This window comes from Cheilinus undulatus, linkage group 19 (assembly GCF_018320785.1).
Source record: "Cheilinus undulatus linkage group 19, ASM1832078v1, whole genome shotgun sequence".
Classification (NCBI taxonomy): domain Eukaryota; kingdom Metazoa; phylum Chordata; class Actinopteri; order Labriformes; family Labridae; genus Cheilinus; species Cheilinus undulatus.
In genome coordinates this window covers 3,934,820-3,962,656 of record NC_054883.1, presented here as the reverse complement: position 1 = coordinate 3,962,656, position 27,837 = coordinate 3,934,820, and the positions used below count along the sequence as shown (strand labels likewise).

The 27,837-nt window shown below is 40.4% G+C and overlaps 1 pseudogene; it reads left to right on the top strand.

Moving 5' to 3' along the window:
• On the top strand, positions 1–27,837 carry LOC121527650 (annotated as a pseudogene).

Below are 27,837 nucleotides of genomic sequence, written 5' to 3'. Positions count from 1 at the left end.
ATGATGGAGGGCCAGCTGTCCTGCTGTGCTGCGTGTCAGGACATCTTGAAGGATCCAGTCTCTACCAGCTGTGGACACTGGCTCTGCAGAGAGTGTATCACCTCATACTGGGACCAGTCTGGTTCACCAGGAGACTCCTCCTGTCCCCAGTGTGGAGAAAGATCCAGGAGAGGACATGGACTGGAGACGGCCGATCAGACCAGCTCTGAACAAAGTAAGACTGAACACCTGCCACTGTTGTGTCATAAAACAAATACTATTACATTCAAGATCCAAAGACATTTAACTCCATGTTTGATTTGATTTTCCTCAGTAGATTGTCTGCTGTGGATCATTCCAGTCCTGTTAACTGTCCTGTTCTAATCTCTGAGAAAGTGAAATGATGTGATTTATGCTGGATGGTTTTGTTTATATGAAATCGTCATTTATCTTTTTATGACTTAGTCAGAATTACTCCTGTCCTTCTTAGCAAAAACCCTCTGAGACAGACATCTTACCCAATAAGAGGAGACACAGGCTACAGAAAGTTAAATAACTTTTGAAACATAAATCATAGCCACTTACTTTTTTACCCCCATAATCCATCTGTTTTGATGTTGTAATAATGCTATCCATGCCTTCATAGATCTTACTGAAACTTTTCTAGCAAGCCTGGAACTTGGGGGACTTTCTTGTGTCTTTGAAGATTAAATCCACTCCAGTAACTCCAATACTGAGAGTGTCAGGTTTCAGGCAGGCAAAATCCAAAAACAAAAGGCGAAGGACCCAAAATGAATGACATTGAAAAAAAAAAACACATTCCATCTAAACATGGAATAACTAAACAAGAAGCACAGGGAATAAACTACACATGAAACACACAGAGTTAAACTAAACATGAAGCACAGTGAATAACCAAAATATAGAACAAGGAATTAACTAGACATGAAACACAAGGAGTAAAACTAAATATGAAGCACAGGGAGTAACTAAACATGAAACAAGGAGTTAACTAGACATGAAACACAAGGGATCATACCTAAACACTCACAGAATCAAGAACTAAACACTAAAACAAACTGAACTACACCGAAAAAACAGGAAAACACTAGAGAATCTCAAAAACATGACAAATCAGAACCTGGATCATGACAGAAAGTCTTTTTAGCCGTTTTTTTATTTTTATCATTTCTGCTGCCAGCAGCTAATGCTGTCCATCATATTGTCTGTTTGTATCCCACAATGCATTGTGACTGGGCCATGACAACCAATAGCAGGCTGTTCTGTCATACTTTGTGAAACTGCACGTTATTAAAGTGGAGACAGCCTGAATAGCTCATAATGGAGACAAAGTGAGACAGAGGCTGTGATGTGTGGCTCTCTGCGTCTCTGCGGACAGGAACTGCTTTGAGGAATGGCACAAATAAAGCTAACACTAAGAAGCACAAGAATTTTTTGTAGATAACAATAAAAAACATCAAATATTAAATAATTCACTAATGACATCTCAGAACATCCTGGCCTACAGTTAGCCAAATTTTTTGGTTATTTTAGTTGGTCTGTTGGCTAGTTTGTGTGTTGGTGTGATTGACAAAAAAAACTTTAAAGCAGTTCTAACTGGTTCTTATTATTACTACATTATAAAAGTTGACTTGCAGACCGTCCCTTTTCTTGAATAAAAAATCCTTAATGGAACTATGTCCTGCTGTAGACAATGTTAATAAATGTTATCTTGGAAAGATGACTCAGGTTAGTTGTTTTCTCCATCGCTGTATAGATTTATTTATTTATTTTCATTTTTTGGGAAAAAAACTGATAACCACCAGTGCTACAGCCTAGCACACACCGGCAGCCACATGTCAACAGTCAGACTCTCCACCACCGACTGCTGGCCAGCTCTTTTGTCTGATACCAGAATCGAGAGCCTGCTTAGGGCTCACCCCCCCCCACCACCACACAGGGTAAATGAATAAAAATGACAAGAGTCTTGGTGAATCACAGACAGCTGAGGCCTCTCAATTATTCTACATCTCAAACAGGAGATGACTAACCTGACACGCCAGATGGATTTGTTTCACACATCCATCTGGGAAAGCTTCAATAGGAAACGTTTGAGAAAAGGCAGAGGCTTGAAAAAAACCTGGAGTGTGATTGGATGAAAGTTCTGTCTGTCACATCTTTACGGGCCAATCAGAGCAACAAAACGTGACATAGCATGCACAGCTACCGAGGAATAACGCGAAACATGGCAACTATAGACATGTAAGTACTTGACTTTTTGTTTTTGAAAAGAAAACAACTCACTACAGTTCTTTGTTCTTCTTTTAACGAAGCAATGTCATCAAGTTCTGATAAAACTGGCACTCTAGCAGCATACATGCTAAGCTCTTCTGCCATAATTGCACAGGCCTCTTGTTGCTGCTCGTTTACATCACGACTGTGCCATGTCCGAAAGTACTGCCCCTCTTTGCTGATTAGTCCTGTCGCTTTCTAACTGGGCCCAAACAGTTCAGATGGGAGCTTTGCAAGATGGATTAGCCAGTGAGAAACAAGGAAACAGGTGTATCCATCTGCTTTGCAAGGTTAGGAGTTGACATGAAATTTATTTTTCTGTGCTCTCAAAAAGAGTTGTAACTTGGCAGCCAAGACGTACAAGGAAGCAGTTCTATCAGGTAAACACTCCTCCTGCTACGACCGAGTTTGCTGGGATTAGAGCAGCTGGGTGAAGGGCCATGAGCCACCGTGTGCTTCTGGTTATGCCAGTGTGGGTTTATTTATAGAGAATATTTGGGGTCTGCATTCATGTTGGAAGTCACCAGTGTGTTTTTGGGCGTTGGATGACTATGAGGGTAACAACAAAAATGGCTGATATTTGTCATTTATACTCTGAAGATAATCTTGTTAAACTTTTGTTCTTTTGATCTTGTCATTGACCAGAACAGCCAGATAATGTTTCTTTGTTTTGGTCAACATTTCTTTCTCTTTTCAGTGAGAGGTGGTCTTCAGGAGGTTTTAGATGAACACAAGATCAGTCTGAGGAGGAGATGTGAACGTGTGACCGAAGGAACTGATGAAGCAGGAAGTAGAACTCTCCTCAACAGGATCTACACTGAGCTCTACATCACAGAGGGACAGAGTGAAGAGGTCAACAGCCAACATGAGGTCAGACAGCTTGAGACAGCTTCCAAGAAGATCATCCATAAAACACCAATCAAGTACTATGAGATCTTTAAAGCCCTCCCTGACCAACAGAAACCCATCAGAGTGGTTCTGACTAACGGTGTCGCTGGTGTTGGGAAAACCTTCACAGTGCAGAAGTTCACTCTGGACTGGGCAGAGGGCTTGGAAAACCAGGACATCAGTCTGCTGGTTCTGCTTTCATTCAGAGAGCTGAACTTGATCAGAGATGAGCGCTACAGTCTTCTGGAGCTGCTCCATGTTTTCCATCCAACATTACAGAAGGTCAGAGCAGAGACGCTGGCTGTCTGTAAACCTTTGTTCATCTTTGACGGCCTGGATGAAAGCAGACTGTTGTTGGATTTCAGCATCAGTGAGGTTGTTTCTGATGTCACACAGAAGTCATCAGTTAATGTGCTGTTAATAAACCTCATCAAGGGGAATCTGCTTCCCTCAGCTCTCATCTGGATAACGTCTCGACCTGCAGCAGCCAATCAGATCCCTCCTTCATGTGTGGACAGGCTGACAGAAGTCCGAGGCTTCACTGACCCCCAGAAGGAGGAGTACTTTAGGAGGAAGTTCAGTGATGAAGATCTGTCCAGCACAATCATCTCCCACATCAAGACATCCAGGAGCCTCCACATCATGTGTCTGATCCCAGTCTTCTGCTGGATCACTGCTACAGTTCTGGAGAACATGATGAGCACAGAGCAGAGAGGAGAGCTGCCCAAGACCCTGACTGACATGTACTCACACTTCCTGTTGGTTCAGACAAAGAGGAAGAGGCAGAAGTATGATGGGGGACATGAGACCAGTCCACAGGAGCTGATGGAGGCTGAAAGAGAAGTTCTTCTGAAGCTGGGGAGGCTGGCGTTTGAACATCTGGAGGACGGAAACATCATGTTCTATGAAGAAGACCTGGAGTGCTGTGGTCTGGGTGTCACAGAGGCCTCAGTGTTCTCAGGGGTTTGCACAGAGAGCTTCAAAAGTGAGAGTGTGATCTTCCAGAAAACAGTTTACTGCTTTGTTCATCTGAGTGTTCAGGAGTTTCTGGCTGCAGTCTACATGCTCCACTGTTTCACCAACAGGAACACAACAGTACTGCAGGATTTCCTGAATACAGGAAAAAGTGAACATTATGATGACTGGAGCTCTGATGATGAAACAGATGACAATCATATCTACAGGACTTCTACTGAAAGTGATGACACTGACTCTCGTTTGGTAGATTTCCTGCGTAGAGCCATGAAAAAATCTCTTCAAAGTAAAAATGGCCACCTGGACCTGTTTGTTCGTTTCCTTCATGGACTGTGTCTGGAGTCAAACCAGAGACTGTTAGGAGGTCTGCTGGGTCAGATAGACAACAGTTCAGCAACAATCCAACAAGTCATCAGCAACCTGAAGAAGATGAACAGTTTTTATAACTCTCCTGACAGAAGTATCAACATCTTCCACTGTCTGATGGAGATGAATGATCTCTCAGTATATCAGGAGATCCAAGAGTTCCTGAAGTCAGAGAACAGACCAGAGCAGAGACTCTCTGAGATCCAGTGCTCTGCTCTGGCCTACATGCTGCAGATGTCAGAGGAAGTTCTGGATGAGTTGGACCTGGGGAAGTACAACACAACAGAGGAGGGAAAACAGAGACTGATTCCAGCTGTGAGGAACTGCAGGAAGGCTAGGTAAGTGTAGATGTGATATAAATCAGTTATGAATACTAAACATGTCTTGTACTGACATGGTGATACAGTTGTTAATTTTCTCAAAATTCTGTCTGTTTCACATCATATAGCCGTGTGCCCTGAATACAAGCCAGTATTTTGATTTGTATAGTTGTCCAGTTACAGAATTAGCTGAATATTTATAACACTGACAGGGGTAGGTGATTGCTTCGTGCCCTGAGAGGGGAGGTTTCAGTAGAAATGATCAGACAGAAGTCCCCTCCCCCACCCCCATCACCTTTATTAACACTGAGGCATCATATCTGAGGTCTCCCCCTTTTAACACCAGACAGAAGTTCCCACATGACTCGACCAGTACATCTAGATTAAATGTTGAGATTATTTTGTTATTCACTTGCAGCAATTGCTTTCTTGTGAACGGCAGCCTGACAGCAGTGACTTTTTGAGATGGTTCTCCAATCCAGAGACAGACATCTAAATAGAGGGGAATGGAAATTTTATCAAACAAACACAGTCTTGCAGATTTGCAGCTGTTATAAAAAGTGATGAGAGCAAAAAGTTTTGTCTTAAACAATTACACAAATTCCATTAAAGTGTAATTCAAATGTAACCCAGCAAGTCACAGCAGTTAATTGTCAAATAATCCTCATTAATATCATGTGTCCTTTTTTATGACTGTTTTTGCCATTGATGTCATTGCAGATTTTCTGTCATCAGTCCCTCAGAGGTTGACTGTGAAATCATAGCCTCAGCTCTGAAGGTCAACCCCTCACATCTGAGAGAGCTGGAGCTGAAGAACATCAGCACTGACTCAGGGATGAAGCTCCTGTGTTCTGGCCTGGAGAGTCCAAACTGTCGACTGGAGATTCTGAGGTCAGATTACTCACTGTAGCTTTTGAACCTGGACATGAAATATTTACACTTTCACATTCATTTACATTTATTCTGTCATGTTCATCCACATCCTTCAAATGATGCATGTTGATTAATATTTTCAGCATGGCATTAAAACTTAAAAAATAATAATGATTTAGCTCAGGACATATCAGTCCTTGCAAATATTTTAATAGTTTGCTAACTGACTAGCAGGACTAAACTGTAATAACTGAAGGCCCCTGATTTTGCACTAATCATGGTGGTGGATCTGTCAGTAGAGTGGGAGTCTGTACTGATATGAATGGTACAGAGTGTTATTATCATCATCATTATTGTTACAAGTACTATCATTATCTCAATTTTCAAAGTGAATTTAATCAAAGCTAAAACTGCATTTCTATTATCACCTTTGGTTTAAGCACAGGTAAGGGCTACCTGCAGAGTGATTCCGCCTGACGCATCTCCAACGGTGCCATTTGGGTAGCTGCAGGGTCATCAGCCGGGAGCCACCGTTCATTGATGTTTCGCTCCATTATTCCTGGAACATCTCGCAGTGGTGGAGCCAACGGTAGGGATGTCTCCCTACCGCCCTCTGCAGCTACCTCTAGGACCCTTGCTTTCCCCACGCCCTACCCTTCCTTCTCAGCCAAAGCCAGAGGCTCGCTCTTTCCATCTCCTCTGCCAAATCCTTGGATGCCTTTTTCAGCTTTGGCTCAGTCACTCCCAGGTTCCTTTAGGAGGCGCTGGATGGAAGCTCCAATAATCCCTCTGCAGCCACCCTCCACAGGACAGATGCTGGTTGACCATCCCGCCTCTCGGCACTCAGCTGCCAGCTGGTTGTATTTGTCCTTCTTCCTTTCGTTAGCTGTCTCCATTCCTCCCTCCCAAGGGATGGTGAGCTCTGCCATGATGACTGATCGGGCTGAGGGGGACCACAGTATGAGAGAAGTTGTAATTATCTCTGGCAGGAACTTGAGCTGCCGATCAAGGTCCACTCTTAGATTCCAGACACATCCAGGTGTTAGCAGTGATCTTCTCTCCCTCTGGGCAATGTTCTGAGCCCCTGCTCCTTGTCCAACAAGGATCAGCTTCTGTGATGTTGAAGGATGGTCTTTGGCCGCTTCCAGCCTGCGTACCTCGAGGACTTCTGCCAGCTTCCGCAGGACATGGTCATGACGCCACCTGTACCAACCCTGAGCCAGAGCTGTTTTGCAGCTGGACAGGATGTGCTGCAGGCTTGGGTTTGGGGCATCGCAGAGCTGGCAGTTTTCTTCTGAGGCGTACCACCGATTCAGGTTGCTGGGACTGGGGAGAGTGTCGTAGGTGGCCTGAATGAGGAAGCTTAACCTTGCTTGAGGCATCTTCCACATGTCAGGCCACTTGATGGTCCTGTCGACTGCTCCTTCCCAGGTTGTCCAACTTCCTTGCTGCTGCTGGCTGAGGGCTCTGATGTTATATTGCTCCACCTCCACCCTGGCCACCTCTGCAACCACCAGGTCTTTCCTCTCCTTTTGTGTGGCTTTCGACCAAAACTTGGGAACTGTGAACCCACCCGAGGCCAGTTCTCCCTGCCCGTGTTCTGCCCACAATCTCATTGTGCATCAGCCTTCCACTTGCGTCCTGGTCGCACTGGGACCTGAGTTTCCATTAGCCAGCAATTGCCAGTCATTGGCCGGTAAGAAGGGCGGAAGTCCAGCAGATAAAAATATAACCAGTCAAAATGTCCGGCAGAAAACATGCAAATGTCCAGGTAAGTAAATACTGAATACTTGCATATTATTTTTTGTGTAACCTAGAAGACATGTTGCGAGAATGCTTTAATATACACTAAAAGTTGCCTAATCTTACTACATCTGCTGTCCTGCGGTGCTGGGGTTGTTTATCTCCACAGACAGCTAGCACATGGCTAATTTTGTATGCACGATGACGTCAAAGCAAATCTATGTCTCTGCTGAGCATGCTCAGTACTGTTGGAGACTGCAGGGAAAGTTTGACCAGAGCTTTCTCTAAAGCAGAATTTTAATCAAAGTGAGGTTTTCCTGGTTAACCAAAGGCTTAATATCATCAGCGGTATGGAGGGATTTTGAGTTAGTCATTGCTGCGAGTAATGAAGAGGCTGAAACAAAGGAAATGTAAAGTTGAGCGTCGTAAACACCAGTGCAGCAGCAGAGAGACGCCTACGCCGGCTACTTAGCAGAAGTAGTCTTGGATAAGCCGTTAATGAGAGCAGGACTGGACCTGCTGTGGAGCTTTTGTCAATTTGGGACTAGTCCAGATAAACCGGGATGGTTGGATTTCCAGCTTTAGCAAAGGTTACAGTGATATCGTCATGAGGACTGATAATAGCAACTTGGTAAGACCCTTTTTTCATTTGAAATGTAGAGTTCTAATGCAGTGTCCAGTTAACAGAGCACTGGGGAGGGATGTTTGGATGCTGGTGGAGGATGGTATTTGGCTGTTGTAAGCTGCAAAGTTATAGTTATGTGCAAACAGGCTAACGGTGCTAATGTGAAGCTAATCTTTGTTGTTTATGAGTTTAAAATGGGTGTTTTTTGTGTAACTGACCGCGCAACCTTTATTTTGAAACTTCAAACCACTTACACAAAGACAAATAAGAGAAAGTCTTTGTGCAGTCGATCTAGGGTCTAATCATGTGTCTGTAATAACAGGGTAGTAATTACTCAGGTTTACTGTCGGCTTGGTTTCTACTGTCTCAGTTTTGGATCAGGTCTGGAAATAAAAATGTGTCCTCAGTCCCGTTTAGCGCAGACTTGTATGTATCAATGTAGAATATCAGATGTATGCGTTTTGCTGCTGTTAATGCAGCAAAACAATGTTAAAGCAAATGTCTGATAGTTGTTCTAAATGGCCGTAATTCTTGAGGACTGCCGGTCATTTTGACCGGAGACAAAAAAGTCTAGCGGAAACGCTGACTGGGACCTTGGTGTTTTTTTACAAATGGATCAGTTGAGTCTCTCAGATCTACACGAGCCTCGCCTTCTCCTGTCTTTAACCCAGGTTGATTGACTTCAGTGGCAGCTGGAGTGTGTTTTTTCAAAAAGGCCTGTGGTGGAAAGGCTCTGCGGTAGGCCCAGCCACTTTCGGATGAAGTTGTTTGCCTTGACATCCATCTTCAATACTGTGGATATTGTAATCTCACACAGTTTCAGGGGCCTCATCAGGCACTGGTAGAGGGTGAATTGGTAGCACCAGACCTTGAGCTTCCCTGGAAGATGGCTTTTGTCAATCCTCTCCAGACCTTCAGAGAGCTGTTTCATGACAGTGGCAGGCATGTGGTTTATATATGTTATTCATCTTTCTCTTCACCGCCATTATTGTTGCTAATGCTAGCATTACAGTGATCATTCTTTCATCATTTAACATCATACTTACATCTATATTTATTACTAAAACAGTTTTATTTAATCTAAGAGCAATACTATATTCATACAGGATTCAAGCTCTACTTGATCTGCCTTATCAGTTACAACTTAACAAAAAGATGGAACGGGAATAGAGTGCTGGTTAAATGTTGCTGTGTAAAAATGACAGAGTGAAATGAAAAAGTGAACTCTGTTTTACTATCCATCTTGTCTGTTTTGGTATCCATCCACAGATCAGAGCCTTGCCTCATCTTGGTGGCCTTTTAGTAATCTGGACATGTGTTGTGTTCCAGTGTTGTGGTTCAGTTGACCATTGTCTAGAAATGTTTGGACACCAAATAATAATATGAATAAGCATTAAGAGATAAGAACATTTCAAAACAGGTGTCTTAATCCACAAATGCATTTAATTAACACAATGCAGCCGACAAAACACGCTATTTTGATGTCTTCATAATAAACAATCTTCCGGTTGTTATGGTTGAGGGCGAAGGCATCAATGATTTCTGCTTGGTCCAGGGCTCAGGTTCTGTCTGAGTTTTGAGCCAGCAGTACCAGGGTGCTGGTCTGAGAGTCTCCGCTGCTGTTCCTCAACTAATTCTTTTAAACGACGCAGACATCACAGATCGCTGATGTGACAGGAACGGTCAGGGATATGGATAGGAGTTTAAATAAGTCTATAAAGGAATCCAGATGTTTTTGCCTTGTAAAACCAAACTTCTCCTGAGTGGGATTAGAACAGCTGTGCTCAGGATGACAAATGTTTTCCCTGCGTAATTGTGGCGCAGACATCGTATCTCTCTTTGGTGAGTGACTCAGTTCAATCTCTTGTCTGATTTAATCCCTGATTATTACAATCTACGTATAATGCCAAAGTAATATCAAGTCATTTTATTTACATATGTTTTAATTTTATGTCAACAAGAAGTGAAATTATGGTCTTGATCACTCAAGTTTAAACGGGACATGGTTTATAAATCCTGTGGCGTATTTAACTCCAGGTCTCATCAAACAGTAAAAATTCCTCTCATAACGATAAAAACAAAACTTTATAACTGAACATTTAATCCTAATCTGGACACAGGCTTGAGAGGTCGGCATGTTTGATCTTGGCGCAGCACTAAATTACGCATGGAGATACTCCAGTTCATGAGGCGTGCAGGGACGTCAGGGGGATTCAGATAAAGTGAACATGCAGAAGAAGGACTGTAGGGCTCATACATGTGTTTAAAGTCAAGTTTTTACTCAGCAAGTGAGGGTTTGCAGCTTTATAAACAGTAACAGGGCAGCAGTGTGCAAAACTCTGCAAGAAAGAGCTAAAGTCTCTCTCTCTCTCTCTCTCTCTCTCTCTCTCTCTCTCTGTGGCTCTCTCTCTCTCCCTCCCTCTCTTCTCTCTCTCTTTCTCCTCTCTGGACTCTGTGTAGTCAGGCCCAGACCAGGTTAAATAGGGCTCAGATCAGGTTTTGTGAATAGGTTGCTGTTTTAAAGCCATAAACAGTCATGTTGAATGATATTCCAGTCTTGTAAATTCATCATCAGTGGATTCTAAAAACTTTAAAATCTGTAAAACTTTGTCATATGTTACAAGGACAGCATATTTTTGCCTGACCTGTTTAGATTAATTGCAAATAAATTCTCCTTCTAAGGTAGCTAATTAACCATTTAGTGTGCAAACATGCAGCACTCATTAAATGGTACCTACATCTAATATTGGATCATTTCTCTTCATAAACATTATAGCAGCCTATATATCAGTTGTTTGTCATACTGATATTGCTAAAAAAAGTTGTGCGGCCCACAGGATGTCTCACTGGAGCAAATTTGGCCCTTACCCTAAATGAATTTGAGACCCCTGTGCTACAGCCTCCTCCTTCACTGCTGGAGTCAGAGCCCCAGACCCTGTAGCTCATTCAGAAAGACCCCAGAAACGGGTGTCACTTGAGGCATTTGGTTTCACTGCCAAAAAGCAGAAGAAATTAATAGCAGGATAACCATTTACACAACTGCACTTAATTGTTCTTAATTGTTGGTGCTGCTGTGAGTTTTGTTTTTCTGTAAAGTTTTATGGCTGTTCAAAGTAAAATAAATAACTTGCACTGAAAAGTTATGGAGATGGTTGAATATTTGTATGACTACATTATATCTCAGTTAAGCCTTGCAAAAAGTGTTTTATTGAATAGATTAAAAACATTGAAATGATATAAAAGCAAACTAACAGAAAAGTTGTTCAAAATCACCCTCTTCCTTTAAAATGCTATTGGTTGTGAGAATCTTAATAGTGTAGGTGAAAGTCATTTTACAACTCAAATGCTTTGTTAGAGAACAGTATACTGTGTACATGCCCTTGGGCTAAGGGCATGTACACAGTATACTCCTTTTTACATGAAAACCTTTGGGAAGTGACTGATAGGCAGAAAAAAAGGCTCTTACACGTGTGGCATGGTTAGTTGGTGGTTGGGTAATATGATTTAGTGTCGAAAGAAAATTTCAGTCAAAAGATTTTTTTTGCTTTAATCCCTGTAGTTATTAATCTACTTCTTACTTTAGGTAACCTGAGAAAACATCACTCTGTGGTTGTTGGACATGTTTGTAAAACTTCGGGCTGTAGCCTATTTTAAAATGAGATCAGCGCACCCAGGATTTCTGACTTAATATAGTTTGATTTTAACACCAGCTGAACTTTTACCTTACTTTTAATGTGGCGAACTCTCACAGTACAGCTCTAAACTTTTATATTTTGTCGTATAAACTGTTATAGAATAGATATATTCACTTATTAACGTACTGTTATGACTGAAACCGTCTCTGTACACATATCCCATCAGCTGAGGATCTTTACTGGCAGCAGTTAATATCATCAAAATTTAGTTGTTTTTTTAAAAAGCACTTTCAGCTGAAATAAAGCTGCTTAATCGTTATTCCCTACTGATTTCTGTCACTCATCCTTCTGATAACTCTGCAGCTGGACCAGCAGACTCAAGCTGACTGTGACTTCACATAGCCCGCCCACCAAGTGAGGGCACAAGTGTCCATGGAAACACAAACTATTTTGGGTTTAGTGTACCAAACATGGCTAAAGATAGCAAATAGTTGTTCGAGCTGGGAACCAGGAAGATTCACCTGGCTCTCACTGTCTTCTTCTGGACATTGGCCCTGCCTCCTCTGAATGGTGGTCCTGACCAAACAGTCTGAATCAGGTACCCCATCAGTCATTTCCATTCACAGCTGCTCTCCTCTTATGATCTGGACTCTTGGAGAGAAAAGATTTAGTAGCTTGGATTTAAGGACCTGTCTCTGTTTGAGGACAAAGCAACTAATAGGAACCTCTGAAAAAATGTCAGTGCACTTTAAGACCACAATGTCTTCAAAAGATAAAGGTGAAAATTCAGAAACTGTTCTTTAAAAAGGGTTTAAAGTTTAATGAATATTTAGCAAGGACAAAGCAATAGAAGGAAATGAATCAAAAACACAATCCAAAGGATTTCAGCAAAACCTGATCAAAATGGAACGTCCAAATTTACTTCTTAATTTGGAAGAGAGGAGAGGAGAGGAAAAATCCTGTCGACAAAAACACTTCTCCTGATGCTGGAGGGAAAAGGTTCTTAGTTGAATCACAGTCATTTTAAGATGATCATGTCCTCTGTATGCTATCATATCACTGCCTTCAACACCCCATAACCTTCTGAGAAAAAATGTCCTGAAAGATATCTCAACTCGTTTTGACAACTTTTTAGTGGTAGAAATATAATAAACCAAACCAATGGGAGTGTAATTATTTTCCACATCACTTTCGATATTTAGAATGACCTGCAGGATGACAGAGACCAGCTTTTCTTCCCTGGCCTCAGCTCTGGAGTCCACTGTACAGGTCAATCTCCACAAATTAGAATATTATCAAAAAGTTGATTTATTTCAGTAAATCCATTCTTAAAGGTAAACTCACTTATTATATAGATACATTACACACACACTGATACATTTCAAGTGTTTATTTTTTATTTTTTTGATTTTGATGATTATGGCTTACAGCTACTGAAAACCCAAAATTCTCTATCTCAGATAATCAGAACATTAATAAAAACAATGTGTAGTTTTTTTAACACAGAAATGTTGGACTACTGAAAAGTATGAACATGTTCAGCATTCAATACTTGGTCTGGGCTCTTTTTGCATGAATTTTTACAGCACTGCAGCATGGCATGGAGGCAATCAGTATGTGGCACTGCTGAGGTGTTATGAAGCCCAGGTTGCTATGATGCTGGCCTTCAGCTCTTCTGTGATGTTGGATCTGGTGTGTCTCATCTTCCTCTCCTCAATGTTTTCAAATTAACTTAATAAAAATGGACATTTTTCAAATGTAGATTTTTGTTAGGGCTGCACGGCAGCAAAGGGGTTAGCACTGTTGCTTCAAAGCAAGAAGGTTCCTGGTTTGCTTCCTGGTCAGGACTCTGTGCATGTTCTCCGTGGGCATATGTGGGTTCGTTGCAGGTAGGCTTCCTCCTGCTGCCAAAGACATGCTCACTAGGTTAATTGGTGACTCTAAATTGGCCATAGGTGTGAGTGTGAGCGTGCCTGGTTGTCTGTCTCAAAATGTCAGCCATGCATTTGACCAGTCCAGGATGCCCAATGAAAGCTGGGCTCCAGCCATCCCACAACCCTTAACGGGATGAGTGGTGTAAAAAATGGATGGCTGGATATTTTTATTAGACAGATTAGCCTCATTAAGATCAGAAGTCTTCTTAAGGGTGAATCATCCAAGGAGAATAAAAAACTATTTCAAAATAAAACAAACACTAACTCTGCAGAACAAAATTCAATGATCAGGAAAAATCTGTATTTGCAATTATGATTAAAATAAATACAGTGAAGGAGGATTTTAAAGATTATAATCAGACTGCAAATTGTTCCAAGAAATAGGAAGCAACAGTTCAGCAAAAAGCTTCTTTTGTCAACTCAGTAGTTGAGTGGATAATGTTTGTGGAAGGCTTACTGTATGGTGACTAACATAGACTAAAGAACATAGACACTTGGTCAATGAACAGCATTCTATCCTTAAATGTTGGCATTCATTATAGCATTCGTTGGCATTTATTATTTCATCAATGTGCATTTACTGACATCAAACAGTCAACTATATGACTCAGCCCCTTCTTCATTGATGTGATATTTTTCAGATTGAGTGGATGCATAATGTCAGAGATCAGCTGTTCTTCTCTGGCCTCAGCTCTGAAGACTGACCCCTCACATTTGAGAGAGCTGGACCTGAGCTCCAACCAGCTCCAGGATTCAGGAGTGAAGTTTCTGTGTGATTACCTGCAGGGTCCAAACTGCAAACTGGAGAGTCTGAGGTCAGAAATTCTTGACGCCGAAATGTGTCATCCCTTCTTTCTTTTGTTGCAATTGTCAGTGTGTGTTGATACGAGTATCAGTTTGTTTGTTTGTTTTTTATTTAATTCTGCAGTACGCCTATATTTGGTGCTGAAGGTGATTTCATGAAAATATGTTTTTTCTGAATACATTTTTAGACAGATTAGCCTTATTGAGATAGGAGGTCTATTTTCCAAGGGGGATCCATCCAAATTAGAGTAAAATACCTTTTTTAACAACTAAACAATCTCAAACAGTGAAGGAATGAAAATTAATGATCTTAAATGTTGGCTTCACAGTTTATTATTTCATCAATGTGCATTTACTGACATCAGTCAACTATATGACTCAGTCCCATCTTCATTGATGTAATTTCTTTCAGATTGAGGTGGTGCAGTTTGTCAGAGATCAGCTGTTCTTCTCTGGCCTCAGCTCTGAAGACTGACCCCTCACATTTGAGAGAGCTGGACCTGAGCGAAAACTATGGGCTCCAGGATTCAGGAGTGAAGTTTCTGTGTGATTACCTGCAGAGTCCAAACAGCAAACTGGAGACTCTGAGGTCAGAAATTCTTGACGCTGAAATCTCAGTTTTTTTTGTTTTTGTTTTTTTTAATTTAGCGGTACGCTTCTATTTGGTGCTAAAGGTGATTTCATAAAAATATAGATTTTCTGAATACATTATTGGACAGAGTAGCCTCATTGAGATAAGAGGTCTATTTTCCAAAGGGGGTCTATCCAATTAGAGTGAAATACCTTTTTTAACAACTAAACAATCTCAAATAGTGGAGGAATGAAAATTAAAGATCTTCTAAAAAATCTGTATATCTGAGTAGAGTTTCAATAAATTCAGGGTGAGTGATTTTTTTTTTTTTCTTTTTTCAAAACAAGACTGAAGTACAGAAGAGGATTAGGGCACCTGAAGAAAAAAAATTGAGACTGAAATTTCTTCTACTTGTGAATTAAAAATCAGAATTCAGAGATTAAAGTCAGAGTTCTGAGATTAAAGTCAGAATTCTGACTTTTTGCTGGTCAGAAAAAAAAATTGCGTCTCAAAAAACTTGATTTTCAATGGCCCTAATGCTCTTCTGTAGTGAAGTGTCCCAATAAAAGGGAATAAATGTTTTAAAGATTCTTACGTCAACTCAGTTGGATCTCAGTTCAGTGGATAATGTGTGTGGAAGGTTTACTGTATAGTGACTAACAGAGACTGAAGAACATAGACACTTGGTCAATGAATAGTATTCCATCCGTAAAGGTGTAACCCGTGGAATTAGATTGCCACACAGGACACAATAACTACGGGGTTCTTGTAGTGAGGATTTCATTTTTGACAACTCAAAGTCAGTCTTTTGGGGATATCCCCATTTCCTTTTTACGTTTTCTTTTAACCTTTTCCTTCCTTTTTTTTTTTTTTCTTTTTCCTCTCTTTCTCTTTTTGTATGCGTGTGAGTCTGTATGGTTTGTTAATTCTTTACTTTAATTAATTGATGAATTTGTTTAAAAATGTAGTGTAATCTCAATGACAGCTGTCTGCTACAGTGATTTCATTTAACCATTGCAATAAATTATTAAAAAAAAAAAAGTCGCCTTTGCAGAGTGCATAACAATGTGAATTCTTTTAATTCACCCCTTAAAGTGCTTTATAGTGTCAGTAAGCCTGGGTTTAGCTTTACTCACACTAGCTTCTATTTTCTTGAGAAATGAAATAAAATGAAATAAAATAAAAATAAACCCAAGAAAATACAGCAGTGGGCTCAGGCTATCAATACAAACAGAGAATAAAATCTGTTAACTACAGATTCAACAATGAATCACTCACAAAATGTTTGAAAATGTGCACTAAACATGTACAAAGTACACTTAGATTTCAACACAGTTCATAAAGCTTAGTATGAGACTCCCTGGAGATTACAGCCTTTTATTCAGTCTTTACCTTTGAAATAAAATAAAATAATTGTAACACATGTACTCCTTTACACGTTTACAAAGCCACATGCTGTTTAACTTGTTAGCTAACATTACCTCAGAAATGCAAACACAGTACTTGCGGATGGCGCAGACAATCCAAAAACATTAACTGCAGTCGAGCCTAAAACACACCATCTCATTACAATATTGACAGAAAACGTTTTGTTACAGTGATATGTAACAAGATGTCTATGTTTACACACTGTTATTAATTTCTTTTAAGCACAGAAAACAGCACAGCCATTGCAGTAAAACTCTAAGTTGTCGGGTGTGGTGTAAACATGAAGAGAAAGGACCATGATGCACTTGGCGGAGTAACCTTTTTGCGACTCAATGCTGCCAACTAGTGATCACAATCAGTAACTACATGTGGATTTCCACTTACAATCTAATTCTCCATTCAGTGACAAAACGATGTCAGAAACATAAGAAAACAACATATAACATGTACATTTGAGTTCACCAAAACAGTAGAACTATGAAATATCACTATATCATTTTACCACCCGGTTACAAATGTTGGCATTCACAGTTTATTATTTCATCAATGTGCTTTGACTGACATCAAACAGTCAACTGACTCAGTCCCATCTTCATTGATGTTTTGTTTTTTTTTGTCAGACTGAGTAAATGCAGTTTGTCAGAGATCAGCTGTTCTTCTCTGGCCTCAGCTCTGAAGGCTGACCCCTCACATTTGAGAGAGCTGGACCTGAGCTTCAACGAGCTCCAGGATTCAGGAGTGAAGTTTCTGTGTGATTACCTGCAGAGTCCAAACTGCAAACTGGAGTCTCTGAGGTCAGAAATTATTGTCCCTTTATTGTTTAATTCCTTTTTTTCTTTTGTTAAAAGTGTTACTGTGCGTTCAGACCAAACGCGAAAAAAATATTTGCCTCGCCTGATTGTGCGACCTGCAGCAGGAATTGTTCTGTGTCCTCAAATTAAGTGGGGCGAATTTTCGGTCCCGCACCTGGAAGCAACAGAGGAGGGTGATTGACTTGTCTCCTAGATGCCTGCAGCGTTTGTTTCTCCCATTCATGCTGTGATCAAACATGATGGAAATCGGCACTGTATCTCCGTCTTTTAACTATATATATGTGAAGTATTCCCGTCATGTGTGCCTTCACAACTCATTTTAACATTTGGATCAGAGCCAGGATTTCTCTAACGGACACAAACCATCCAGGAACCAGGCTCCTGAGTAAAAGCTTGTCTTCTGAGGAGGTTGGAGTGAACAGGTACAGCTGATGGGCAAGACTGAAGCTTGTAGATGTATCATCTGTCTTTGGCTCTCCCCTGGTTGTTTTCTTTGTTTCCCTTTGCCCTGTATGAAAAACATCATAGCTGTGTGAAACTACATTATGTTAACAGTAAAGTTGTGACTACAAAGTTACTGTTCTTTACCAGGTTTGTATGTAAATGATTGCTCTAACATCAGAGTAAAGTGGTACATATACTATAGTGAACATGTAGGCTCTCATTCAGTGGCACAATTATAAGCAGAATGCAATGACTTGGAGATTTATAATTAACATAAATGTTTATTAGTGATCAATATTGATTACAAAATACTGAACATAATACAAGTTCTTATTGATGAATCACAGTCCTTACCCTGATTACACCCTGATTTTTCCTTCCTCTTTAAATATCATACCCTCACTTTAATCATAGATTGTTATTTAATAGTCATCTATGTTTTCATAGAGCATAGTTTTATTCATAACAGACCTGTGTGATAGTCTGCAGGTATTTAAGCAGCAGAGAGGGGTTAGTGTTTACATCCATTCCTAGTTGTACTAATAACGGGTTTGGATATGTTTCGGTACAAACAAGTAGAACGATCTGTAAAACTACTATTTACCACACGCTTTGGGGTGCTTCCTCTCTTGTTTACCCACCTGTGACAGCCTGTGATGGGGCTTGATCTGCATCTCTCCCCTTGTCTTTCTCCCGGTGCAGCCACACACTCCCCCTCCCTTTCTCCCTCTCATATGTGTTCCAGAGCCTCTCCAGTAAACTTGAGCATATTTCCCCTGGTAAAACCACATTGAAACACCATTATTAAACCAGGAAAAGGACAGCGCGGTGCAGCTGTGGTGAAGCTGTAGCAGCTAATGTTGTTCACAGACCTACAGTATTAAATCAAGTGTCAAACATGTAGTTTATGCACTTGCCGGCAAAAGGCAAAATTCACTTTTGGTCTGAACGCACCTTTAGTGTGTTTCAATCAAAGAATCAGACAGTTGTTGGGGGTTGAGATCAGAGGTCTTATTTCTAAGGATGAACCATCAGAGAAAAGCAAAATGCTTTTTCAACAAAACACACTAAAACACTATGCTACAAATGAAATTCAGTGTTTACTTTAAAAAACAAATCTGTATTTCTATGATTAAAAAACTACAGTAAGGGTGGAATTTAAAGTTCATCACCAGATTTTAGATTGTTACAAGAAAAAGGAAAGTAAAAGTTTTAAAGCTTCTTTTGTCAACAGTTAACGATATGACTCAGTCTCATCTTCATTGGTGTGATTTTTTTCAGATTGAGATTATGCATATTTTCAGAGATCAGCTGTTCTTCTCTGGCCTCAGCTCTGAAGACTCACCCTTCATATCTGAGAGAGCTGGACCTGAGCTACAACGATCTCCAGGATTCAGGAGTGAAGTTTCTGTGTGATTACCTGCAGAGTCTAAACTGCAAACTGGAGACTCTGAGGTCAGAAATTGTCATCACTTTATGTGTCATGCTTTTTTTCTTTTGGTTCCAAGTGTCAGCGTTTATCAAAGGGTCAGATCATTTGTTAATCCTGCATTTTGCTTTTATGATCTGCTAAATTGAATTTACCTAACATGGGTAGTTTTCAAATGAAGTTTTCAGTCCAACAGATTCGCTGAAATTGAGATCAGAGGTCAGAGGAGCCAAAAACAGTTTCAACAACAAAACAAACGCATCCAGAACCTAAACCCTGTCTCCACATAAGTTTAACAAAAATTCAGGTAAAAGTAGAAGTTTCTGTTGATAATTGTTCTAACAAAAAGGAAGCAAACGTTTTTTTCATCAGCTCTGTTGATGAGTGGCCAGGCTTTAAGTGGACAAATTTTAGTGCCGGTACTCTTCTTAATCACCTGTTGTCGGAGTGTCACACAATCTCAGAACTAATTTGGGCGATATGTAACAAAAATCATATTTTAGCAGTAAATTAGCTGAATTACAATACATGGTTTATATTTGGATGTATTTAACCTACAAATAAATGATTTAAACAATCACCTGTAAGTCAAATCCACATGGATCAAATGTCCCACTGTCAGTTTTATTAACACCAAGCTAATCATTGTCACCATGGACATGGAAAATTACATAAAATAAACTGTGTTTGTGGGGAAGAGACACTATGTAACAATAAAGCCCTTATGTAAAATAAGCAAAATAAAATCCTATTTCCCCATTAGACTCAGTATTTGAAATAGATTATTTTGTGGTCAGTAAGCCTATTACTGTCAGTGATTCATAGTCCCAGTATTCCTGACTATCTCTTCATGGTTCCCTACACCATCCACAGTCCTGTCCTCTCCAGATAAAAGCAACAAGCCCTAAAAACAATCTTTAAAAAAAATAATAACATGAAATAACATTGGAAAACAAAATGTATACATAAAAGTAAAAAGGCTCTTAAATGAAATAGAAATATCTAATACAGTGAACTTAATAGTTTTCCCTCGTCAGCACCAAATGTAGAGATGAATCAGCCCCTCCCCTCACTGACACCATAAGTCTCTGCTCCGTCTGTGAGCTGACTTTGTCTCCGTATATCCAGGCTTTTTGTCTTTTCGAGAGAGTCAACTGTTCTCTGAGCAAAACTACAGCCCTTGATCCTTTGACCAGCAGTCTGGTTGTTCATTTTGGATACCATTATTGAATATTGTTAGTGTTGATGCCTCCTTCAGCGGCAGTATGATCAGGTGTCAGTGGAGCATCAAGCTCATGGTGGAGGAGGTGTTGCACTTGTGCTCTCGTGCTCCATTACTGTCCAGGAAAGATGAACAATTGAAACACTGGTTTCCCTCCAACAGTGGCAGGTGAGTTTACCTGATTCATGTGCCACAGGATGCATCTATTTAGATACTGTCATGAATCAACCATTAAAGAACCTGTGAAGTGAAAATAGATCTGTATTTAAGTTTGTTGTATGACAGGTCACTGTGCTATGAACCCCCAAGTCAAATTTCAGCCAACTAAAACATTTCTAAGTTTACTAAATCAAGCTTCAAAATCATGAAAAATGAGGCAGTAAAATCTGCTCCAGGATGGTGTGGGTGTGTCTGTTGCATGAGCATAAGCCACGACCACTCAGGAGATATCTGATCCTCTCAAATAAAAAAAAAATACTACAATCTGAATTAAGGAAAGCACTCACGTCGCCTGTCTGTTTTTGACCTCAGAAGAAGAGACAAAGTCTTTTTTTCTGTCTCAAATCTCTGTAATGATTCTTTAAATGATCCATTGACCACTGTGGCTGATAGATTAGGTAAATTTACCTCACAATGAACAAAAAACAGCATTTAACTGACTGTTAACTTTCAATAAAGGCAGTGACATCAGCTAACAATAGACTGGACTGGGATGAACTGCTCTGTGATTTTATATAGTAATGTTAGAGGGGTGGGGTCATTCCTCACTGTGGGCTCATGATGTCATGAGTCCACATATTGGCCCTGCCCACATTAAACCAAGCCATGAAAGAGGTGAAAAACTTTCTAAAGGGCTCAATCCAAAAGTCACATGTAGATCTCAGTTTTCACATGTTTACAGCAAACATAATCCAACATACACTATATTGCCAAAAGTATTCACTCACCCATCCAAATAATTGAAATCAGGTGTTCCAACCACTTCCATGGCCACAGGTGTATAAAATCAAGCACCTAGGCATGTAGACTGTTTCTTCAAACATTTGTGAAAGAATGGGTTGCCCTCAGGAGCTCAGTGAATTCCAGCATGGTACTGTGTTAGGATGCCACCTGTGCAACAAGTCCAGTGGTGAAATTTTGCTCCTAAATATTCCACAGTCAACTGTCAGTGGTGTTATAACAAAGTGGAAGTGATTTGGAGCCACTCAGCCACCAAGTGGTAGGCCACGTAAAATGACAGAGCGGGTTCAGCGGATGCTAAGGCGCATAGTACGCAGAGGTCACCAACTTTCTGCAGAGTCAATGGCTACAGACCTCCAAACTTCAAGTGACCTTCAGATTAGCTCAAGAACAGTGCATAGAGATCTTCATGGAATGGGTTTCCATGGCCGAGCAGCTGCATCCAAGCCATACATCACCAAGTGCGATGCAACGCCTTGGGTGCAGTGGTGTAAAGCACACTGCCACTGGACTCTATAGCAGTGGAGACGCATTCTCTGGAGTGACGAATCGTGCTTCTCTATCTGGCAATCTGATGGACGAGTCTGGGTTTGGCGGTTGCCAGGAGAACGGTACTTGTCTGACTGTATTGTGCCAAGTGTAAAGTTTGGTGGAGGGGGATTATGGTGTGAGGTTGTTTTTCAGGAGCTGGGCTTGGCCCCTTAGTTTCAGTCAAAGGAACTCTGAATGCTTCAGCATACCAAGAGACTTTGGACAATTCCATGCTCCCAACTTTGTGGGAACAGTTTGGGGATGGCCCCTTCCTGTTCCAACATGACTGTGCACCAGTGCACAAAGCAAGTTCCATAAAGACATGGAGGAGAGAGTTTGGTGTGGATGAACTTGACTGGCCTGCACAGAGTCCTGACCTCAACCCAATAGAGCACCTTTGGGATGAATTAGAGCGGAGACTGAGAGCCAGGCCTTCTTGTCCAATATCTGTGTTACCTCACAAATGCGCTTCCGGAAGAATGGTGAAACATTCCCATAAACACACTCCTAAATCTTGTGGAAAGCCTTCCCAGAAGAGTTGAAGCTGTTATAGCTGCAGAGGGTGGACCAACGCGATATTAAACCCTATGTATTAAGAATGGGATGTCACTTAAGTTCATGTACAAGTCAAGGCAGGTGAGCGAATACTTTTGGCAACATAGTGTATCTAGTGTGTTAAGACAGAAATAATGGATTTCACTTTACAGGGTCTTTAAAGCTGTAGGCTATGGAAAGGACAGGAGAGCATACCGGCAACTGATGAGAAGTGCTGGTACGCTGGATAATAAATTCTGTGCTGAATTTAATTTAACTAAAATGGATGTTTTACCTTTAAATTATCGGGCGGATTAGCCTCACGGAGAGCAGAGGTCCTTTTTGTAAGGGTTTCCCATCAACGAGGTGTAAAGCTCTGTTTCAACAACAAAACAAACTCAAGCAGTACAAAGTAAAATTTAATGATCAGTTAAAAAAAATCTGTGTTTGTAATTATGATTAAAATGAATACATTGAGGGTGGAATTTACAGTTCATAATCAGACTGTAAATTGTTCAAAGAAAATTGAAGCAAATGTTTTAAGGCTTCTTTTGTCAACTCAGTTGATGAGTGGATAATGTGTGTGGAAGGCTTACTGTATGGTGACTAACAGAGACTAAAGAACATAGACACTTGGTCAATAAATAGTATTCTATCCTTAAATGTTGGCATTCACAGTTTATTATTTCACCAATGTGCATTTACTGACATCAAACAGTCAACTAGTATGTGACTCAGTCCCATCTTCACTGATGTGATTTTTTTCAGATTGAGTAAATGCAGATTGTCAGAGATCAGCTGTTCTTCTTTGGCCTCAACTCTGAATAATAACCCCTCACATCTAAGAAAGCTGGACCTGAGCGACAACCAGCTCCAGGATTCAGGAGTGAAGCTGCTGAATGATCTTGTAGAGAGTCTATACTACAGACTTGAGTCTCTGAGGTCAGTGAAACATTTATGTCAGCTCATGTTGTTTGAGAAGTGTTTAACAGGAGGAGTACATTTTTGTTTATATGGAGTATCCCAGCTTTTCTAATTCTACTACATGAGCTCCTAAATCCACCAGTAGGAGTAATGAGTTAGGAACTAAGAATGAGGAGCACTGGTACAGAGGCACTTGTAGGAGAGATCAAATGAACACCACTGTGATTTAAGCCTCAGGATTCTGCAGTGATAGCACGACTCAGAGGAAGGCTCAGTGATAAACAAACAAATCAGTCATGAACTCATCTTCTCTATCATTGATCTGATTTGATTTAGCGTCATTTTTGATTTACAACATTGAATTCAAGCTGCCTTTGGGAAAAAATGGAAAGTTACAGTGATTTATATTTTTATCCATTTTTGCAACAGTTTTAAAAACCTATTTGGTTTGATTGGTTATTCTCTTTAGTGCAGGCACAGACTGTGAGATTCAACAGATGGTTGTAGTCTTTACAGTGGAGATATATCTGTTGTAAGGCATTTGATAATATGATGTGCAAAAGACTTTGAAGTTGGCTAACTTAGAGAACTGTTTTTTTCTCCCAAATGGATCAATAGCTTTGGGGAGGGTTACCCCAAGAAGTGGATCACAGCTGATGATGAGAAAAAATGTGAGTTTTGAAATGATGTATCCTTCCCCTAAGAGCTTTATATCAACATCTGATTTGATAATCAGCTGTTGTTTCTTCTTAAACTTTGTTCTTACCTTTTTTAAACAGCTCTGAAGGCCCAACACTTCTCACTATCAGGAGACTTCAAAAAGGTTGAGAAGGAAAACCTTCATCTGCTTGATGATAAAACGGTGAGGAAAAAAAAAACATCTGCAGTGTGATCCATTAGCCACAAACTACTAGAACTGAAAATGACTGAGATTTCACCACTAATATATAATATATTTGTTTGAAATTTCAAACAGAAAATCAACTCTTAGTTTTATACAAAAGAATTCTTAATGGACATTCCTGGATGATATAAAGAGACTGAATGACTCAAGAACCAACAGAAGTGTCACAGTGTGACAGTCTAATATTCTAGGAAAGTTTTTAGGCTGATTCTCATTTTGGAAGGGAGAATTTCCATCCATGGTTTCAGTCCTGATGTGATCATTAAACAGTAAAAAAGCATCCTAACAGGAAGTAGAAAAATGCCTTCATCAGAAATGTACTGCTAGGTCTACAGTGTTACAGTTTGAGTTTAGTATTCTAGCACTCATAAATAAATCAATCAGATCAACTCTACTCAAACAAACAAGAAGTGAGCCTTTTGTCTAACTAAATAACATTCTTCTTCTCTTATTTCCAGGCTCCAGTATCCTTCTCACCTGAAAAGACTGACTCTACATACAGGTAATCTTATAAAAGGCTTTTCCAGCTTCATTGATGGTTCATTAATTTCAGAACCCACTGCTCATCATCTGATAATAATATGACCAACCAGCAGGTGGTTACATATAGGTTAAGAACTTGTATATTTGAAGAATTCAGAAGTTCCTCCGTCTGATGTGTCTGTGTGAAAGGGTTGCATAAATTCAGACTGTTGCTGTTACAGGTTCAGGTGTCCTGGTCAGGGTGTGTTCCAGTGTGCTTCCACTGGGCTGGTGTTTGCTATGGCAAAGGAGGCGGAGCTTCAGTACAAAACTGCCAGATGGGATGAGGCTCTCCTCCAATCAGCTGGCAAAGTGGCCGCCGGGCCACTGTTTGACATCCAGTCTCCTGAAGAAGCTGTGTGTCAGCTCCACCTCCCACACTGTGAATCAAAGGAAGGTAGAGTAAAGGCTGTCTTTAATGATACATCACTGAAAATGTTCAATGAACATGTTTGAATTATCCTGCAGTGATCTGTCTCAGAGTCTCTCTGCTGTCAAAGCCCTCTCATTCTTCATTTTAAGTCAGTAAACCTCCCTACGAGTGAGTTGATTCAGTGTATAGTGGAACCGTGCCGGGAGCTTTTCAAAATAAAAGCATTCTGTACAAATGAAGAGAATTTCTCCAAAGAAATGCTAAACCAGACTATTACCTCTAAAATCAGGTACCCTGTTTATCATTCATGTGACATGTTGTTAACCTGCAGACAAACTAAAAGTAAAGCCATGTCACGGCCAAGACGTGTATCTCACATGTCTAGTCTGAGATGGTCTTAAGAATGCCCCCCCCCCCCCCCAGCAGTCTCAGCATAAAGCAGCACAACCATGGTCTGGTCCAAGTCTGAGCCAGACCCAACTCTACATTTTAACATTGAGGAAAGTTTTAAACCTACTCTTAAAGGTAGAGAGGGTTTCTGCCTCCTAGATGTTCAAGGGTAGATGAATTCAAAAGAGAGGGTCCTGATAACTGAAGACCCTACCTCCCATACTACTTAGAGACTGAACTGACCACGATAAGGCCATCATACTGGGAGCATAATGTTTGAGAGGGGTAATATGTGGCTTTATGAGCTCTATGGGGACATTTACATCATTGAGATTCATTCATTTGATTGTTTGTATCCACATGAGTCACTACTGAAATAGGAACTACTCTCTCTGGGTTCCACTCAGACAAACAATAAAAATCCACATGGACAATATTTAAAAAGTCCAAATAGAAACTATACAAAAAGTAACAGTACTAATTAAATAATAGTTAAATACCAGGACAGTAACATTTACAACTGACACTATTACAACCAAGATCAATCCTCCGGCTTTCAGACAGGTAATCTGTCATGCTCTCAACTCAAAATTCAGTTTGAATAAAAACCCTCTTGAATTGTATGTTTCCTTATAAAACAGTGAGTACAGTAGCTACACAGTGACACAGCACTGCAAACAAAGATAACCAGGAGATTCTACAGTGATGATCATGTAGATTCTCCAGAGCTGACATCAGGAGATAAATTCTGACTCTCAGTGGTAACATGCTCTAATCAAACCACTCTGTTCTGTCCCAGGACTGCTTGTTGATGGAGGCTTGTCTGTTGTCCACATCACTGATGATGGGATGAGCTTCTTGGAGCCGTTGGAGATCACAGACACTCATGTGGTTGTGAACGTCCCTCACCTATCCCTCTTTGGCCTGGTCTGGGATTTTTTTTAAAAGGTTTCTGGGAAATTCCCAGCCAATCAACGGCCTAGTCCTGCTGTTCCTCCGACCTCCCAACATCAGGAATCAAGTGCTTGATGTGTTTCTGGTGCCAAAAAACGTCGATATAGACGAGGTAAACCTAAAAATCATACCTGCTGTTATGATGAATGTCTCCGAATCAGATTATAACCTTTGTATAACTGGCATTGGGCCAAAACCTCGTATCTCCACAATCACCATTTTTTAGGGAATTAAAAAAAACAAATACTGTCTTTGTCAGTGTAACACTGAAGGGTCATAGTCATCATCTTTTTGACACTTTCATTCTTTAAAATTGGTTAAAACCCACTGACAGATGTAAAGAGTGACCAATAGCTCTGATTATGAAAAAGACATTAAAATCATGAAAAATCAAGTAAAGAGGTTTTGGTCTAATGCCAGCATTTTGTAGCTTTGTGAGAAACTCACATTCATTAAAACTCTTTCTCTGGCATCTTTTCTGAAAAGGCATCATCTTCAGTTCTTATGCTGATGAAACTTTATCTATGACTTTATTCATCTATTATTTTGTTGTTATTGTTGTGTTTGTTTATTGTTTTTCTGTTGTTTACCCCTTTGCTATTTTCTAGAGAGCACTGTGCTCCTCAATTAGGATTCTGAATTTGCTCTACCAATCAAATGTAGATAAATGAATCATGGACAGTTTTATTTTTGTTCTCTGAAGCTTGAAAAGCAGGAAGAAGCAACCAGAATCAGGATCTCTTCTAAATGTCTTCTCAGCTCTGGTCAGAATTACAGCGTCCACTGTGAACCTGAGGTCTTAGAAGTACAGCCACAGGTGGGATAATCTCATTCACTTCTAATGGTTACAAACAGATTTACCATGAATATAATTTGGGCTCATGTTGTTAACAAACTCATTAATAGTCAGGCTTAAAGATTACTTTAAGGAGCTGGAAAATAACAATTTGCTTTCATATTTCCAGCATGAACAATTCAGCATAGACTGTGGACCAATTTATGTCCCAACATTTGAAGTTTTCCTCACAAGAAACCAGGAGAAAGTGACTCTGACAATCCAGGACCAAGACGGGGGAGAAGCCTGGAGACGTAATGTGTTTCTTACAGGTAACGTGGCTTCATCCATCTCTCTTTGGGCCCTATAGTACACCCTGTACAAAGAGTGTTGGCCTGCAGCACGGATAGGCATGACTCAATAAGACATGTCTCTAGTGAGAATCCCAGAGACTTGAAAGAGAGGATTATTGTGTTACAGAAAAGGTGTAATCTGATTTATTTAGAGATAAAATTGTGTAATTTTGAAGAAATCAGGTACTAAACAAAGGCCTTTTTTGTGGTTATTTTCCAGGTTCAAGAAGTGACCCAGCAGAGGACAGGGTCTCTGCAGAGGAGAGGCTACGTTTAG